This window comes from Cervus elaphus, chromosome 19, assembly GCF_910594005.1.
Source record: "Cervus elaphus chromosome 19, mCerEla1.1, whole genome shotgun sequence".
In the NCBI taxonomy this organism is placed as follows: domain Eukaryota; kingdom Metazoa; phylum Chordata; class Mammalia; order Artiodactyla; family Cervidae; genus Cervus; species Cervus elaphus.
The window spans coordinates 64,908,516-64,921,940 of NC_057833.1; positions in this window are offsets into that span (position 1 = coordinate 64,908,516).

A 13,425-nucleotide genomic window follows, 5' to 3' on the forward strand; every position below is an offset into this window, starting at 1 on the left:
TTCACCGGTTAAATAATCGAGGTTTTCCTCTGTGTGTGTGTGTGTGTGTGTGTGTGTGTGTGTGTGTGTGTGTGTGTAACTTGTCTTTACTGAAATAGAGAAAAGAGACAACAGGAATCACACTTGATGCTGGCAGTTCTAGGTCCCCTGCTCCGAGCCCTCTCAGCCCCGAGGCCTGGGTGGGCTGCCCGCCCCCAGGGGGCTCTCCCACTTGTCTGAACCAGGAGAGGCCTCCCCGCTGGAAAACTGCGTGGGGTGGGCACTTTCAATGTGCATTTCACTGCCAGCTTGGTGATGAGCAGCCAGTGCCCACCGTGACAGCAATGACAAGACTAGACTTGACATCTCGGCAGAGGACCCGTGAAAGAGTAACGCAGACCCAGGGCGCACACGTTAACAGCAGACCCAGGACAGAAGACAGGACACTGGTGCACCCCGCCACACAGCAGTAGGGGGGCGGGCAACAGGTCTGCGGGGGGGGGGGGGGGGGGGGGGGGGGGCTGGCGCCTTCACCCCCAAGATTAGAAAGAGCCAACTGAACGCCCATGTTCACATTCTCTGGGAGGACAGTCAAAAGAAGGTACTGAAAGAGAAAACATTTTGAGAACAGCAAAGGCTTCCCGGCCCTGGGCGGACACTGGGCCAGACACTGCGGGCAGAAAGGACCAGCTGCCACCCAGGCGAGCCTCCGCTGTGAGCTCCACGGGGCCGCTCCTGGCCACACAAGGCCTCCCACTGATGGGCCAACAGCGAGATGGGCCTCGCTGGGCTCTCGGCCCTGGAGACAAACACCGGACCTCACGGCCCTGACCGCCTCTGGCCGGGCCACCCGGCGCCTCCCCTCAGTGGTCCAGGGTGACGTGGTCCCCGGGGTGGTGGCCCTGCACACCGTCAAACACCAGGGGTGACGGCCGGCGGATGCATCTGGTAGCTCACGAGCACGCGGCCGAGGCCCCGGGGGCGGCGGCCATCTTGTAGCCAGTACCAGCCCCTCTGAGGCGGCTCTGAGGCGAGCTCGGACAGTAGGTAGAGGACCATGTCTTCTTCCAGCAGGAGGATCTGGGCTCCAGGGAGCAGGAGGGAGCGTTTAGGGGCGCAGCAAGCCCCTGTAGTGCCTGGCTGCGGCGAGCCCACCTTGCAGGCCTGCACGTTCAGCGGGAGGCCCAGCGCCGACGCCTTCTCGGGCTCAGCCCTCCTCTGGGCCGCAGTCAGCGTCGGGTCCCCGACCTCCTCCTCACGGGGCTAGGGCAACTTGACGCGGCTTGAGGGGATCAGCTCATAGTTCTCCATCTCCCCTGTGGTCCTGTTTCCAGACTCAGAATAGAAGGCTTTGTGGACAGGCTCAGGAGAGGGCGTGCCTTTCAGCGAGGAAAGCGCCGCCATGAGGTGCTGGGGGAAGCAGTGTGTCAGGTTGCCGCTCCGTGTCCAGCAGGTAACCACCTGTGCTGGGGAGGAGCCACTCAGCTGGAAATACTGGTCAAGAAGCCCAGCGTTTTGTTTTGTTTTTTAAACCAAGCTTTATTTGCTCAAAAGCAGGTAAGTGCTGCCATTTACAGGCTCGGTTTTAACATACAAAGAATCAGTTACTCCAGCCCCAATAGCTTATCTACTTATGTGGTATGTTCAGTTCAGTTCAGTCGCTCAGTCGTGTCCGACTCCTTGCGAATCATGAATCACTCCCCATGAATCACAGCACCCCAGGCCTCCCTGTCCATCACCAACTCCCGGAGTCCCCCCAAACCCATGTCCTTCGAGTCAGTGATGCCATCCAGCCATCTCATCCTCTGTCGTCCCCTTCTCCTCCTGCCCCCAATCCTTCCCAGCATTAGGGTCTTTTCCAATGAGTCAACTCTTCGCATGAGGTGGCCAAAGTATTGGAGTTTCAGCTTCAGCATCAGTCCTTCCAGTGAACACCCAGGACTGATCTCCTTTAGGATGGGCTGGGTGGATCTCCTTGCAGTCCAAGGGACTCTCAAGAGTCTTCTCCAACACCACAGTTCAAAAGCATCAATTCTTCTGAGCTCAGCTTTCTTTATAGTCCAACTCTCACATCCATACATGACTACTGGAAAAACCATAGCCTTGACTAGACGGACCTTTGTTGGCAAAGTAATGTCTCTGCTTTTTAATACGCTGTCTAGGTTGGTCATAACTTTCCTTCCAAGGAGCAAGCATCTTTTAATTTCATGGCTGCAGTCACCATCTGCAGTGATTTAGGAGCCCCAAAAAATAAAGTCTGACACTGTTTCCAATGTTTCCCCATCTATTTCCCATGAAGTGATGGGACCAGATGCCATGATCTTAGTTTTCTGAATGTTGAACTTTAAGCCAACTTTTTCACTCTCCTCTTTTACTTTCATCAAGAGGCTTTTTAGTTCCTCTTCACTTTTTGCCATAAGGGTGGTATCATCTGCATATCTGAGGTTATTGATATGTGATATGACTACCAATAAATTCATCAGGGTTCCAAAACACTGAATTCTCTTAAATAGTTAAACAGTCTTAGTGTCAAACTGAAGATGTTAGTCACTCAGTCGTGTCTGACTCTTCAGGATTTCCCAGGCAAGAATACTGGAAAGTGAAGTGAAAGTCGCTCAGTCATGTCCGACTGTTGGAGACCCTGTGGACTATACAGCCCATGGAATTCTTCAGGCCAGTATACTGCAGTGGGTAGCCTTTCCCATCTCCAGGGGATCTTCCCAACCCAGGGATCAAACCTGGGTCTCCCACATTGAGGGAGGATTCTTTACCAACTGAGCTATCAGGGAAGTCCAAGAATACAGGAGTGGGTTGCAGTTTCCTTCTCCATGGGATTTTTCCTGACCTGGGGATCAAACCCAGGTCTCCTGCATTGCAGGCAGACTCTTTACCATCTGAGCCACCAGGGAAGCCTCTAAGTAGATAAGCAATCTTCCATTTTATTGATAGTTTTATTTATTAGAAATCTTTCATGTCTTTGTCAGTGTCGTTGTTAATCCCCACTGCAACCCCCCTGCCCCCGCCCCATATGGGTTCTTATAATAACAAATTAGTAAGATCTGATTTTATAACAGTTTGGGGTAAATTCGTCAGATCCAAGGAACCTAGGAAAGAATGATCTGAGAGGTGACCCTAGAGGGGCACCTGGACCAGACAGAGGCTGTCTGGCATCCACGCCCCTCTGGGACTGCCTCCTTTGAGGGGTCTTCCGTCTTGTGGGGCCTTGGGGTAGGAACTTGGGCTCAGTGGCCCTTCCAGGCTCTGAAGCCTGAAAACCATGGGGCAGCAGTGGCCTTGGTGCTTCACAGGCTAAGGAGGGGTGTGCAGGTCATTCCTGGGACCCTGTGCTTTTCATAACCCCCTTGGTTCTGGGGCCCTAACCTACCGTCACATCAGCCAGCCCCAGCATCCTTCCAATCACAGCCTACTCTGTCCAAGACACCCAGAGTCAGGTTTGTTTTTTTGTTGTTTATTTATTTGCTGCTCAGGTTCTTAGTTGCAACACCTGGGATCATCTATCTACATTGTGTCATGCGGGGTCTTGAGGTGTACCTTATGGCCTGTGAACTCCTTAGCTGCGGCATGTGGGATCTAGTTCCCTGACCAGGAGTCAGTTCTTTGTAAAAAAAAAAAAAAAAAGTACAGATGGCCTGCTACCATGCCCTTTTCCAAAGAGTTTTTGATCCACAAACACTTTCCAAGCCAATCGACTGTGTTATTGATGTTAAGTGTTTAACAAGAAGGAAATCAGAGTGATTTTAGAAACAAGAGCACTCAATCCTCTCTTGATTGGGAATTCCTGAGTTGAAGATTTAAGATGTATCTGGAAAAAGCCTGTGGGCTCTTAAAATGTAGCCATGTTTCCATAATTGATATATTATGCCTTTTTCATATTCTTCATCTGTGTGTGGCTGCAAAAATCATAAAGAAAACTTTCTCTTCCCAAAGGAGTACTCCTTTATGGAAAAGTGTTGATTTTTTTTTTTAAGCCACAATCGTGCTTCTGAGAATGTTTATCTCACTTTACTAAAACCTCATGGGCGTTCTTTATTCTGACACTTAAGACTCTGAGTAAGAACACCATCCATCTTGGGAGAAAAAACATAAAGAGAATGTTTCTTTCTAAATATTCCTGCTGTTCAATTTCAAGTGCGTTTATAGTGGAGAATGGGGAGGATGGATTTTTCTTGAAACTTTGGAGAGGCTAGTTATTCAACATTGTCTATTCTAAATTACCTTTATCATTAAAATTATTTAGAATTTAGGTCTTTGAAGGTTGATCTTCTTATTTTCAAAAGAAATGGATGTGACACCAATGACTATGTTTGGTCTGTGATATTTGTTCTGAAGGAGAGTCAGTAATTAGGAATGTAATCTTGCCTTTCTGTGTATGGAATTTTTTATCTTACTTTTTAAAAAAAATTTTTTTTGGCTGTACCTGGTGGCATGTGGGATCTTGGTTCCCAGACCAGGGATTGATCCCACACCCCTTGTATTAGAAGAGAGAATCTTAACCCCTGGACCACCAGGGAATTCCCATTTACCTTACCTTCTTAATGTTTGATTCAGCTTTGTCTCTGCTGATCACCTAGTTTGATCACTTCCCTGGTCACCTGCTTCTCTCCAACTCCACTGTCGCCATTTGGTTCAGGCTGCTGCTGCCTTCCGCCCATATTAACACCTTTTATCTGTTGGAGCAGACTCTTGAGAGTCCCTTGGACTGCAAGGAGATCCAACCAGTCCATCCTAAAGCAGATCAGTCCTGGGTGTTCACTGGAAGGACTGATGCTGAAGCTGAAGCTCCAATACTTTGGCCACCTGATGCAAAGAACTGACTCATTGGAAAAGACCCTGATGCTGGAAAAGATTGAGGGCCGGAGGAGAAGGGGACGACAGAGGATGAGATGGTTGGATGGCATCACCGACACAATGGATATGGGTTTGGGTAGACTCCAGGAATTGGTGATGGACAGGGAGGCCTGGTGTGCTGCGATTCATGGGGTCGCAAAGAGTCGGACACGACTTAGCGACTGAACTGAATTGATCTGCTTTCACTGCCTCTCTTCTCACCTTTCACTCCCAATTTCCAATCCATTTTCAATAGCTAGCAAAATCTGCTAAACACACAAATCCGGTCATTTTATCATCTGTCAAATATCATTCAGTGTCTTCTCATTGTTCTTAGGGTGAAAAAATCCTTAACCGACTGAGAAGGCCAACATTATCACTTTGTTTTTAGCATTAAAAAGTGCTGAAAGATGAAAGGGTCATTATTGCAAACAGATTCACCAGAGTTGGATTTTTAAATTTCATAACTTGCAATGACTTCATTTTTCAATAACTCTTTATCAGTAAATTATTTCTGTCAAATTTCATACTTTTGAGAAGGGGAAAAAACCCTGAAATGGTGAAGCAATAGAAATAATTCATTCAATGGAAAAAAGATGTTGAAACTAAGCAAAAATGTTTAAGTTGGCAAAAATTAGAGCCAAGAAAAAGTAGAGAAAACAGCCAAAACCCATCCATCAGGAAGTGCCTGGGAAGTGCCCACATCCAAACTGGAATAGGCAATCCCCAAAGTTGCAAAATATGTGGGCAAAATGTATCTTTGACCTAGCGTCACTTATTTTTTTAAGAGAAATGGATCTCTGTGTGTGTGTGTGCGCGCACGCGCGCACGTGTGTGTGTACATCAGTGGGAAATAAAACAATATTTATGTAAATAAAACAAGATTTGGGGATTAGATTGTTTAGCAACTTCCTAGGTGAGCATACATTATAAGAATGCTCATAATGAGGGAGCCAGAGGCAGACACTTAATGCCAGAAATGAACAACTCTCATAGTCCGGGACTTCAGATGCATCAGCCATTGAGTGGCTTCCTCAATATCAGCCCCAGTTGGCCTACAAGAAAGGACTCATGTAAAACTGTTTTTTATTCCTCTGGCGAGAAGTGATGGATCAAGGTGCATCACTGTCTGCTGTAACTTGAGGTTCAGGAAATCTCCAAAATGGCGGGATTGGCCATGAAAATTCTTCCATCTGAGCTGGGGGTACATTCTTTAGCGAGACAGTGACAACACCTTTATTTTCTGGAGGAAAGATTTGGAGACTATCACAGGTTACGCCCTTCCTGGGAACCACACAAGGGTCTGTGTTTCACAGTGTAGTCCATCTATTCCACATCAAAGAGGAAGAGATGGAGTCTTGGAAAGAAAGTAGACATTTCCTCTGTGCTCAGCATCCTTCCACTTTGTCTCTGGTTTTCGTGTTGAGGGTCGTGCCTTCCTCAGTCTTGGTAGGGATTAGGGGGACGCTACTACTCATGGTCTCCTGCTCTCTTCTAGCCAAGCCTGTGCACTTCCGAAAGAATCCCAATCTTGGTAAAATACCTCATGGATGGAAACTGGTTGGAGCTTTCCTAAAGTATCAGTTCCCAGGAGCTTCCTTCTAGTCTTTCTAAAGCTGGATTCTTCAGCTTTTCATCTGATACTTCTTTTCTGATCTCATTAGTCCAGAGTCAATGTCTGTTGCTTGCAATCAGATGTCCTTGGCTGAGACAACGGTCAGTAACTCATCTGCACACTTTCCCACTGCTAGGCCCAGTCCTTTTGCTTTCTTTCCTTACTGCTTGTGGTTATGATTTCCATGTACTGGGTGTGTGATGCATGTGGATCTCACCCTCTTTTCCACATCAGGAGAGTGAAGAAGGGGGTGTGTGCTATGCTGCCTGGGCATAGCTGCCCCAGTTCAAGTCCATGGATTTGTGTTTCTCAATAAAGCCACACTGCACATGAGCTGAGCTCCCATCTCAATGTGATTTGAAGGTGACCAGATAGACTGGTAGCCTTCACTTATTCATCTCCTGAGCTGCTTCTGTGTCTGAAACTCCACCATGAGAATCACTAGCTATGGGGCTCTTTCTGAAAGTTTTTGTTGAGTACCATTAAGCTAGGGGTTCAGTTCTCATGTGATAGTAGGTGTGTATTTAGCATCTATTGATTGATTGTTGTTGTTCAGTCACTAAGTGGTGTCCAACTCTTTGTGACCCCATGGACTGCAGCACTCCAGGCTTCCGTGTCCTTCACTATCTATTGGAGTTTGCTCAAATTTATGTCCATTGAGATATTTATCTCATCCTCTGTTGCCCCCTTCTCCTTTTTCCTTCAATCTTTCCCAGTATTAGAATCTTTTCCAATGAGTCGTTTCTTCGCATCAGGTGGCCAAAGTATTGGAGCTTCAGTTCCACCATCCGTCCCTCCAATGAATATTCAGGGTTGAATTCCTTTAGGATTGAATGGTTTGATCTACTTGCAGTCCAAGGGACTCTCGGGAATCTTCTCCAGAACCACAATTCTAATGTATCAATTCTTTGGCACTCACCCTTTTTTATGGTCCAACTCTCACATCCATACATGACTACTGGAAAAACCATGGCTTTGACTAGATGGATATTTGTTGGCAAAGTGATGTCTTTGCTTTTTAATATGCTGTCTAGGTTTGTCATAGCTTTCCTTCCAAGGAGCAAGCATCTTTTAATTTCATGGCTACAGTCACCATCTGCAGTGATATTGGAGCCCAAGAAAAGAAAATTTGTCACTGCTTAAACTTTTTCCCTATTTGCCATGAAATGATGGGACTGGATGCCATGATCTTAGTTTTTTGAATATTGACTTTTTTCACTCTCCTCTTTCACCTTCATCAAGAGGCTCTTCAGTTCCTCTTCATTTTCTGCGATTAGAGTGGTATCATCTGAATATCTGAGGTTGTTGATATTTCTCCCAGCAGTCTTGATTCTGGCTTGTGATTCATCCAGCCCAGCATTTTGCATGATGTACTCTGAATATAAGTTAAATAAGCAGCCTGAATATACAGCCTTATCATATTCCTTTCCCAATTTAGAATAACTGTTTCTTCGTGACCCACATACAGGCTTCTCAGGAAACAGATTAGGTGGTCTGATACTCCCATCACTTTAAGAATTTTCCACAGTTTTTTGTGATCCACACAGTCAAAGGCTTTATCCTAGTCAATGAAGCAGAAGTCAATGTTTTTCTAGAATTCTCTTGTCTTCCATGATCTAATGAATGTCTGCAATTTGATCTCTGATTCCTCTGCCTTTTCTAAACTCACTTTTACATCTGGAAGTTCTTGATTCATGTACTGCTGAAGGCTCAGCATAAACTTGCTAGCATGTGAAATGAGTACAACTGTACAGTAGCTGGAACATTCTTTGGCTTTGACCTTCTTTGGAATTGGAATGAAAACTGGCCTTTCCTAGTTCTGTGGCCACTGCTGTTTTCCAAATTTGCTGGCATATTGAGTGCAGCACTTTCACAGCATCATCTTTTAGGATTTTAAATAGCTCAGTTGGAATTCCATCACCTCCACCAGCTTTATTCATAGTGATGCTTCTAAGGCCCACTTGACTTCATACTCTATGATGTACGACTCTAGGTGAGTGACCACACCATCGTGGTAATCCGGATCATTAAGACCTTTTTGTATAGTTCTTCTATATATTCTTGCCACCTTTTCTTAACCTCTTCTGCTTGTGTTAGAGCCTTACCACTTCTGTCCTTTATTTTGCCCATCCTTGCATATCTCCAATTTTCTTGAAGAGATCGCTAGTCTTTTGCATTGTTTTCCTCTGTTTCTTTGCATTGTTCATGTAAGAAGGCCTTCTTATCTCTCCTTGCTATTCTCTGGAACTCTGAATTCAGTTGGGTATATCTTTCCCTTTCTTCCTTGCATTGGTTACCTAATGCTTATACAATTCTTTTAAGTTAAATATTATTCATCACAATAGGACATGTATACATCTGAATAATAGTGGTATAACCCTGTGGGAGACACCTAAGAGATTGAGTTTATGGACAGTAAAGCAGGCAGATGGATTTGAGGGTCTCCTTGCACAAACTGTGTGCCCCTAACTGCCAAAGCCTCATGTCCTACAGGTGGGGAACCAGTGTAATTATCCCTGCAGTATTCATTATCACATCAGAAGGATTCACTCATCAGAGAGCAGGGGTCACGAGGAACAGCACCCAGACAGAGAAGTTAGGCTGGTATCACCCTGCTAGAGGATATGCATTCCGCAGGCACCTCTGAGAGTGTGTGTGACTTCCGGGGTGGTTCCAAAGACAAGTTTTGATGCCTTATGGTTTATTTGGGTTTCTTGGAGGCAACTTCTTTGAGAATGAGCATTGGAAATGTAGTAAGTACAAGCTCTGATTTTAGGAAGACCAAATTTCTTGCTAAAACTGCCTTGTGCTCGATAACTTGGGTCCACAGCTGGGGTTTGGCAACCTGTGTGTTTCAGTGCTGGCTGAGTCTAAAGTGCATAGATTGTATGAGAGATTTGCGTGGGTGGGGGTTAGTGGAGGGTGGGGAACTCAGTCTGCAAGGAGAAAAGGCATGTTTGTTTAATCTTGTTTGAGGATTGACCCTGTGGAACTGATTAAAGAAACTCAGCTAAAGTTGGAGTCAGCCAGGCCCATAAGGGGAGCTCTCCTGCCCCACCATGCATCATCAATTACTCCAAACAGGAAGAGGTTTAGATCTAGGACTCCATCAGGAAGGTACTTCTTACTATCCAGCAGGAAGAAAACTTTCTTCTGTCCCAGGGCAGTCCAGCCGATTGGGGACTGTAGCAGCTCAACCAATGGAGAAGTCTCCATACTTTGGAACCCCAGCTCTTCCAATGGGCTCTTTGGTTATCACAGTTCTGCCAACTCCCAAAAGCAGGTTCCCGTTCCTGGTTTTCTGGATTTGCCTATGGTCTGACATATTTCTCCCATCCTGAATTGCAATTACTCTGGCTATTCCATAATAAATTCACTTTTTCTGGTAACATATTAACAGCTATTATAGTATTTAACTTATATGCAGAGTACATCATTTGAAATGCTGGGTTGGATGAAGCACAAGCTGGAATCAAGATTGTTGGGAGAAATATCAATAACCTCAGATACACAGATGACACCACCCTTATGGCAGAAAGTGAAAAGGAACTAAAGAGCCTCTTGATGAAAGTGAAAGAGGATAATGAAAAAGTTGGTTTAAAACTCAACATTCAGAAAACTAAGATCGTGGCATTTGGTCCCATCACTTCATGGCAAATAGATGGGGTAACAATGAAAACAATGACAGACTTTTTTTTGGAGCTCCAAAATCACTGCAGATGGTGACTGTAGCCATGAAATTAAAAGATGCTTGCTGCTTGGAAGAAAAGCTATGACCGATCTAGATAGCATATTAAAAAGCAGAGACAATACCAACAAAGGTCCATCTAGTCAAAGCTATGGTTTTTCTAGTAGTCATGTATGGATGTGAGAGTTGGACCATAAAGAAAGCTGAGCACCAAAGAATTGATGCTTTTGAACTGTGGTGCTAGAGAAAACTCTTCAGAGTCCCTTATACAGCAAGGAGATCCAACCAGTCAGTCCTAAAGGAAATCAGTCCTGAACACTCACTGGAAGAACTGATGCTGAAGCTGAAACTCCAGTACTTTGACCACCTGATGGGAAGAGCTGACTCATTGGAAAAGACTCTGATGCTAGGAAAGATTGAAGGCGAGAGGAGAAGGGGACAACAGAGGATGAGATGGTTGGATGGCATCACCGACTTGATGGACATGAGGTTAAGCAAGCTTCAGGAGTTGGTGATGGACAGGGAGGCCTGGTGTGCTGCAGTCCAAGGGGTCGCAAAGAGTCAGACACGACTGAGCAACTGAACTGAGCTGATAGTGTTTGAACTGACAGCCCCAAAATGGAAGAAAGGGAGATATGGAAAAAGAAATACTTAGCATGTGATTTCAGCCCAGCCCCAGGAACTAATAATAAAAGCCAGAATTTATTGATAGCTTAGTTAGTGGCAGACAGCATATCCACTCACTTAGCCCTCCCAGTGACTCTGTCACAGAAACAGTTACCATCATCTCCATCTTAGAAGAAATGAGCTTTGCGATATTAAGGGACCTTCTCAGAATCACATGCCCAGGTCTGTTGCTCTTAGAGATCCAGCCTCACCCCCACAGTGATTGGAAGCTTCTCCAGGGCTAACCGTTAAGGAAGGTGTGGCCTGCTGCGTGTATTTGTGGGCACAGGTCCTGGCTCCAGTGAGTGAAACCCAAAGAGGATATTTTTGGCATCTCTATGTTATCAGCTTTGGGAGTCAGGCAATCAACCAACCTCAAGGGTGAGGCATCATTCTCAAGGAACCAGCGTGAATCTCAGCTGTGTAAACTGGAGACTCAGTCTGTTCATCTGTAAAATGGGGAGAGCAACATTTCCTATTTTAGAATTATATTCAGTTAGAATGCTAGAAAACGCAGACTAACAGTAGCTTTAGCAAAAGAAGTGTGTGTTTCTCTCATATAAACAAACTCTAGAGATGTACAGTCCAGGACTCATATGCTGGTTCCCTGGAAATCAAATACCCAGGCTTTCTTCATATTTGTTCTGCCATCCCCACCACATTTCTTCTACCTCATAGTTCTAAATGGCTTCTCTATCTCCAGCCATTATATCTGCTTCCATTAATCTGGAAGGAGGAAGGAGCAAAGGTCACTCCCTTTAAGGTCACTCTCTTCCTGGAAGTTACACATGCCCTTTCCATTTATATCCCACTGGTCAGAACTCAGCAAATGCCAAATCTAGTTGCAAAAGAAGCTGAGAAATGTTTTCCTCCTGTGAGGCCACTTATCTAGCTAAAAGTCAGGAGTTCCATTACTAAGAAAGAAGGTGAGAATGGGTATTGAGGTCACTGGGAGGATAAAATGAGTTAAACGTAGGTAAGTTATCCAGCAGAGGATCTTCCTAGCACTCAGGGTACACTGGACAAACACCAATTGTAAATCTTTCTTTCCTTCCTTCACAGGTTCGCTATTAAACATCCCTTTAAAACATTCCAACGTGGTCATATCAGCTTATTATGAACAAAGGGCCAATCAAACACGTATCTTTTGGAGCTCTTATTCTTTTATAAATTTTGTAATTTTGTTGTAGGAAAGATTAATTTTTTAATTTTGTAATTTTTTAAATTCCCTGTTGTTCTTGAAGATTTGTTAGTAAGGAATCCTCTTTCTTCCTAATGCTGTAATCCTTGGCTCTCTGCTTTCCCTTAAGGTAATTAAGGCCCATCATAGAAGGCAAATAAAAATGTCAGTGTCACAATAAAGTGTGATAACTGAAAAAGTAAAGCACCACAGTCATCTTTTCTCAGCCTTGAAGTCATTATTGATATTCATGCTGTATTCCAAAAGGTGAGTAAGGTCTGCCCCGTATGAGCTACTAGGACTTGAGCGAATCAGTTCCCACTCTAAGCCTCAGTTCTACTCCAGAAGACAAGACTGTGAGGGTGTAATGGAAGGACCGATGGAAGGAAAACCTCTCCACAGACTCCTTGGCATCTGGCACACCCACCTCAAGGGATAGCTCTTTTATTTTTCTATCCAGAAGACTATCAGGCTTAGTTGGAGATTTTTATTGAGGTTTCAAGTTCAGGACATTTTCTGTAATAGTAAAAAGCAAGTACTTAACAATTTCTTCAGGATAGCCACAAACTGGAGATAGCCCAGTCCTTCAACAAAAGAGTGGATAAACAAAGTCTGCCTGTTCTTACAAAGGCACACTGCTCAGCAATCAAAAGGAAGGAGCAGCTCATGTCCATAGCCACAGGGATGAATCCCAAACCATTGTGCTGAGTGAAAAGAAGCCAGCCCCCAAAAAGTACATAATGTATGATTCCACATATTTGTGGCAAAATTAATCTGTGGCGGAAAAGAAAAACAGAACAGTGGTTGCCTCTGGGGGGGTGGCAGCAGGGAGTGACTGAGACAGGATCTGAGCGAATGTTCTGGAATGTTCCAGGGTCCTCCACTCGGGAGCATTTCTGACGGTGGTTATTCTGCATGTCTGGCGGAATTCTTTCCTCACATATGTGGCTCCATCAGACTGTGGGTTCCAGGAGCCAGGGTCAGGAGGTTTGGCTCACCACGTCTCTCCAGACCCCAGCACAGTAGCTGGCTGGGAGCAGAGACCACTTATCATTCACTGAAGGAAGGAGAAGGAGGGGGCGGCAGCCCCGAGGGTGTACCCAGCTGCCCCTCCAGGCACCGGGAGCACAGATGCCCAGGGCCCCGTCGCTCTGCCCTGAGCTGGAGGCCCAGCTCCAGGTTGGTGTGGAGGCCGCCCCGCGGCCCGGAACGGAGCACAGCAGGACCCGGAGGCAGTCCTGCTCCTGAGGGAACTTGGGACCCCCGCGTGGCCTGCTTTTTCTCAAGGACTCTCTCACAGAAGCAGCCAAACCTGTGGACCCCAGAGCAGCCTCGCACGCTCCCACCCAGTATTCCTACCCTGCCTCCCGCCCCGTGGTCTGACCGGCTCCCCACGGGCCGCTCTCCAAGTCCTTCCCAGTCCATCTCTCCTGCGGGAATGTCCGCTGA